Below are 6000 nucleotides of genomic sequence, written 5' to 3' on the forward strand. Positions count from 1 at the left end.
AGACTTTAGTTCTAGAGAAAGTTTTTCCTAGGGTATCTAAGTTGATGTTTTTTATTCATTCATTTATACCTCGAGTACTAGCACCTCTGTCACTTTGTGATCAGAATAAGGAAAATATGTCTTCAATCAGGGAACTAGAGGCAAGAGGAGTTTCCTAAATCTGGTTTTTAAACTGATGGGACTCTGTCACGGTCCTCAGTGTCAAAACTGCGCTCAGCTTTTGCTACCACATTTTGTTCTTTTGTCCTTTAAATCTTAGTTGTCCCCTATAAAATAGTAAAGACTGAGCAAGAAAACTAATTATCAAAGCACTTGATAGAGAAAAGCCTCAAATCAATATTATCATGGGGGCTTTGTGAACAATTATATTTTAAACAGAAGCAGATAAGTTTATCAGAGGAAAAAAATCATGTAGAAATGGGAAAAGTGACTCCATGGAACCTACTAAAGAAAATATATTTATGTAACTTGACTCACTGAAAAGGGTAACTGGGTAAAATGTTTCAAATTGATATATAAATCTTTAAATGCTAAAATGAAATAAAGTAAATAATTCTACCCCACACAAGGGTACACAATTATATACTTAGAAAATAAAATGTATGCAATATGACAGCAATGTATTCGGATTGAATCTCTCAACAAACTGGAAGAATGAAGTGAAAGATGCACTGTGTATTGCCACACGAGCTTTCCCTGATAAATTTCTCCACATCATCAGAATTCTTAGACCACCCCCTAAAGAAATTGCTTCTGATCCTGATTTATAACAGGGGAGTCTGAGGTGCATAGAGATTGTTATCTGACTAAATTCATGTCCGAGTAGATCCAAGATTTCCTGACCCTAAGGTCCACTATTTGTCCATGGGGATAATCTCCCTTTCTCAGATGGGTATCTAGAGACGATGTATTGTGTAGCCATGATCCCTGCCCTGGAGGAGTTAGTGACTTAATGTGAAAGGCAGGACCAACATACAAAAACCTCTCTATTATTCACACCAGGGAGAAACAGTTAAATGGGCACACAGACAAGAAACTGTAGGTCTTCCTCAACATCTGTGTCTCTATGTGAGTACTTTTGTTAACACACTTATACAAATACACTGACTTGGAACTTTTTTTTTTCTTTTAATGAAACGAACATAATTTTAGAAGACAGGGAGAGGTACAGTGGGGCCAGAACCACATTCTCTTTCAGAGGTCCAGGGATCTAAATACTCTTCAGCTAAGCATTTCCTCCACAGCACTCTATCCTCCTGGATCTCCTTGTCTGCCTGCTGGATTGGAGGTGATGGGGAAACTCAACTACACTCCTGATTTCTGTTTTTGTCTTTAAGTCTCCTGAGGTGCTTCATTCTCAACCCCCTTCCACTGCTCCATGCTTGTTGTATGTACCTGAATGTGATGGTTTATTAATTTAAGGTAGGTGAGAAGAAACTGGGTAGTTCTATGCACCAACCTACGCGCTTCAGTGCTTGCATTCAAAGGAGGCCTGCAGCGACACTGCAATGTATTGATGCATGTCCACTGATAGATGACATACATTGTTTTCAAATGTGGTTTTTTTATGGACATTTTTCAAGCCCCAAAGACAACCAAAGAGCATCCACTGAGACGTAGCTGGCAACTTACTTTACTCCCTTTTGGTATGGGGTCGAGTTTCAAGTGAACTCCAGACAGTAATACTGGAATGCAGCAGCATTTTATTGCAAAATGGATGGTTTGGGATGGTTCATAATGCTTTCTAGAAACTAAAGGAAAAGAGGAAATGAATTGTGTCATCCGTGAGAGACAGTAGGTCGATGCACACCCGCAGAGAGTGATGCCCCAGTACTTGTCCCAGTCTGACCCTAATTCCTCTTCTCTTCAATCTCCTCCCCACATGTAACTACCAAAGGAGTAATTTTTCTCCACCAATGTGGCAGACCTAAAGAACTTGAAAAAGAACCTGTGCCTGGGTACACCAGATCAGGTGGCAATTCCACCAACCCTGGCAGGTATTGGGACTTTGTGACTGAGAAGTGTTGTAAAGCTATCACCATGTGAAGGGTGGGCTAGAAGTGCTGTATAGGCTATAGTGCATTGTGGAATATGAAGTGGGGAGAGGAAATGAGACTTCCCTGTTTTCTAGGATCAGCATTTTCCCAAACAGAACCCAAGATATGAATAAAATGACTCATGCATTTTAAATCAATGTTAGGATTTTGATGAGAGGCATGTGGGTGTCGAGGCATTCTCGTCTCAGAATGCAATTCAGAATGAGGATAGTTACGCGCACATTTTGTCAGCTAGGGGCAGAGAGCCAAAATGAAACACAGAATGAGGGGAAAGGTGTGTGATAGCTAATCTTTCCTGCATTATCTCAGAATCATCTTGGACTTCATGGGTGTCTGATGACTCACTTTCTGCACAGTGCAAAGGGGTAGCTCTGCAGAGCCATAAATGATGGGATTGTTCATAAAGGTACAGATCTTGGCAGAGATATAAGGAAATCAGTGTAAAGTTAAATTGAGAGAGAAGCCATCTTAGGAATCCTCAGATGTGCTGATATCAAAGCAATGAGTTGAAAAATAAATAAAAAAGCAAATGTAGACCATTCTGTCTGTAGAGACTAAAGCTGAATCACTATGTATGCCCTTACTTTCTATCAGAAACACGAATTTAAGTACTTTGGAGATTGAAGCTTTGTCTTGTTAACTTTAAATCCTCAGCCCTCAGGACAATCTGTTGTGTTAGTTCAGGTCGTCCCAGAAGCAGAGATGCCAAAACAGGATCAGAAGTGAAGAGATTTATGTGGGAAAGGTCCATGTGGATAGAAGAGGGGAAAGGAGAAAGTAGGCAAAGTGTGCTTTCGGTCTGCAGTGCTGAAGGACGACATGTGAGGGAAGACTTTGTAGGAAGAGCCCTAGACTGCTGAGAAATCTTGGCCAGGCTGATAGAGATCCAGAAGTTGCCTATTAGAGAAATCCAATAGTAATGAGCCAGAATCAGTACCCCAGCTCTCCTCATGCATCAGCTAGGAAGAACCTGAGGGAAAGGAAATCTTGGCAAGAATGAAGTGGTTCAGTCAAAGGGGTAGCAACCAGGGCTGTTCATCAACTCTGCTCTCTAAAACGGCAGTTTCTCTAGAAGGACATCTGAGTGACAGACTTGTGGCTCCCAGATTAGTGCTCATTTCACTTTGACTTGATCTTAATTTGACAAATTAAGACATTTCAAGCCCATGTCTGAAGGCAGGTCCTTCTGTAGACACACACTCTCCCAGTTCGCTGCCATCTTGAGATGTCATCCATTCCATTTAAAGACTGCTATCAGTTTAATTTCACTTATAAACAAATATTTATGGTAGAAGGGTTGTGATTTAACCCAAGACTGGAGGTGGCACTGTAGAGTGGAAGGGGTCCCTTGGTCCCTTGTCACTTCTAAGTAGTTGATTCATAAGTTTTGCCACATTTCTACATGTGTTTTAAGAGAGTAGTTCCTTTTTTTTTCTGTTTATAAATATGTTCAAGTGTTCTTTATGTTGTTAAATAATAATCCTAGCTCATTCATTTTTTATGCTGTCATCACATTTTAGCCCTTAAATGTTGGAGCTATCCTGGGATCAGCTTTGGATGCTCTTCTATTCTGTGTGTGGTTATATGTTAATGTACATGAAATTATCTCTAACTGTTAATTCTTTGCTAAACTTAAGACTTTTATATCCAGTTGCCACCTGAACAATTTCATTTGAATAGCTCACAGAGGGCTCGAAATCAGAATGACCAAAACTGAATTCATCCATTCATACCCAAAAGCTTCACTTCCAATTAAAAAAAAAAATCAAGCCAAGTTTCTGTATGTCCTAAATAGCTCTGCTCCATTTTCTTTGCTCAATTCCTCCTGCTTCTGACTTGGTTTAGTCCCTCCTAATTCTGCACCAGTGTTATCGTAATATGATGCTCAGGGTCCCTTACTTTTCTGCCTGATGTGAGCAGTGCTCAGCTCTAACCCATCCTTCACATAGTCATCAAAGGAACCTTTTTAAACAAAATGTTTATGTCACCCCCTAGCTTAAAACCATCCAAAGACCCAGGGTAAGTTATCATTCCTTAACACGACACAGGGGGCCCTGGTTCCTTTGTCTCAGCTCCTGCCTCCCTCCAGATGCACTGTGCACCCATCCTTATGGAAATGCTCACAGTCCTCTACATGGTGGTACATGGATGCCTCTATTCTTGGTAAGCCACCCATGAGAGTTATGCCCCAGTACCTCTTTAGAAATTAAATTACTCTTAATTTCAGATTGCTTCCCCAGATCATGACAGGGATAGCTATTTAATAAGGCCACTCGAAGATATATTAACTTGGAAAAGAAGTTGGTAGCCAAGCCAATCAAAACTGATTAATCAATTGATTGATCAATAAGCCTGATTAATTCAAAACTTATATTCATAATAAAGCAAAAAAAATTATAAGCTATTAGTTTTAGCCAAGGCCTAGTGCCAAGTGATTTTTATCTATAACATCTAGTCCACATAGCAAACATTTTAGTATTTATTAGGGTGTGTATGTGCTGAGTTGTTCAGTCATGTCCAACTCTTTGTGACCACATGGACTGTAGGCTGCCAGGCCCCTCTCTATGGGGATTCTCTAGGCAAGAATACTAGAGTGGGTTGCCATGACCTCCTCATATATTAAGGTAAGAGAATGTTAATATCAACATAGAATCGAAAGCTCTTCAGTTATCCAGAAATAAGTGAGATTTTTGTCCTCTGGTCCTCCATTCATCACCAGGGATTTGACATAATAGTTACCTAAATGGCAGAATGGTTTCAATCTCAAGATATCTCAAGATACCCTTTTGCTACTACCTTTATTCTGGTTCAGTGGTTCTCAACAATAAATGTGCTAAAATTATTATACAGGGTGATATAAATGAAAAAAATTATATTCCTTTTCATGGGAAATTTTTGAGATTTCCATAGGTAATTTTTACTGCATGCAAATTTTCCTTACATTCTTTGACACTAAAGAAACCTTAGATTTGTCTCCATTTGATTTTTATCTGCTGGGAACTCTCTACCATTCATGCCTGTTCCTCTACTTTGCCCAAATAACTTCTATTCAAATAGCACCTTTCTTGGATAGTCTTACTTGACTGTTTCTTCCCTTTCTCCCACCAGCCTGAATGTTTTAACTGTCCCCAACCCCACCCTTGGTTTCCCAGGTGGCTCAGTGGTAAAGAATCTGCCTACCAGTGCAAGAGACATGGGATCAATCCCTGGTCCGGGTAGATACCACATGCTGAGGAGCAGCCCGTTTCAGTGAAAAAGCAAGGAGTTCCAGAAAAGCATCTACTTCTGCTCTATTGACTATGCCAAAGCCTTTGACTGTGTGGGTCACAGCAAAGTGTGAAAAATTCTGAAATAGATGGGAATACCAGACCACCTGACCTGAGAAACCTGTATGCAGGTCAAGAAACAACACTTAGAACTGGACTTGGAACAACAGACTGGTTCCAAATCGGGAAAGGAGTACATCAAGGCTGTATATTGTCACCCTGTTTATTTAACTTATATGCAGAGTACATCATGTGAAATGTTGGGCTGGCTGGATGAAGCACAAGCTGGAATCAAGATTGCCAGGAGAAATATCAATAACCTCAGGTATGCAGATGACACCACCCTTATGGCAGAAAGCTAAGAACTAAAGAGCCTCTTGAGGAAAGTGAAAGAGGAGAGTGAAAGAGTTAGCTTGAAACTCAACATTCAGAGAACTAAGACCATGACTTCTGGTCCCATCACTTCATGACAAATAGATGGGGAAACAGTGGAAACAGTGACAGACTTTATTTTTTTTGGGGGGGGGGTCTCCAAAATCACTGCAGCTGGTGACTGCAGCCATGAAATTAAAAGACACTTGAAAGAAAAGTTATGACCAACCTAGATAGCATATTAAAAAGCAGAGACATTACTTTGTCAACAAAGGTCTGTCTAGTCAAGGCTATGGTTTTTCCAG

The 6000-nt window shown here is 40.2% G+C and overlaps 1 long non-coding RNA gene across 1 annotated transcript in view; it reads left to right on the plus strand.

Annotated features, from left to right (window-relative positions):
• Nucleotides 1-5732, plus strand: part of LOC122675628 — a 30116-nt gene extending 24384 nt beyond the window's left edge. Inside the window, exon 4 of the long non-coding RNA XR_006335303.1 lies at nt 5722-5732. This is a non-coding gene — a long non-coding RNA (uncharacterized LOC122675628). The remainder of the gene's footprint in view (nt 1-5721) is intronic.
• The last annotated feature ends 268 nt before the right edge of the window (nt 5733-6000 follow it).

Source organism: Cervus elaphus, chromosome 19, assembly GCF_910594005.1.
Source record: "Cervus elaphus chromosome 19, mCerEla1.1, whole genome shotgun sequence".
NCBI lineage: Eukaryota > Metazoa > Chordata > Mammalia > Artiodactyla > Cervidae > Cervus > Cervus elaphus.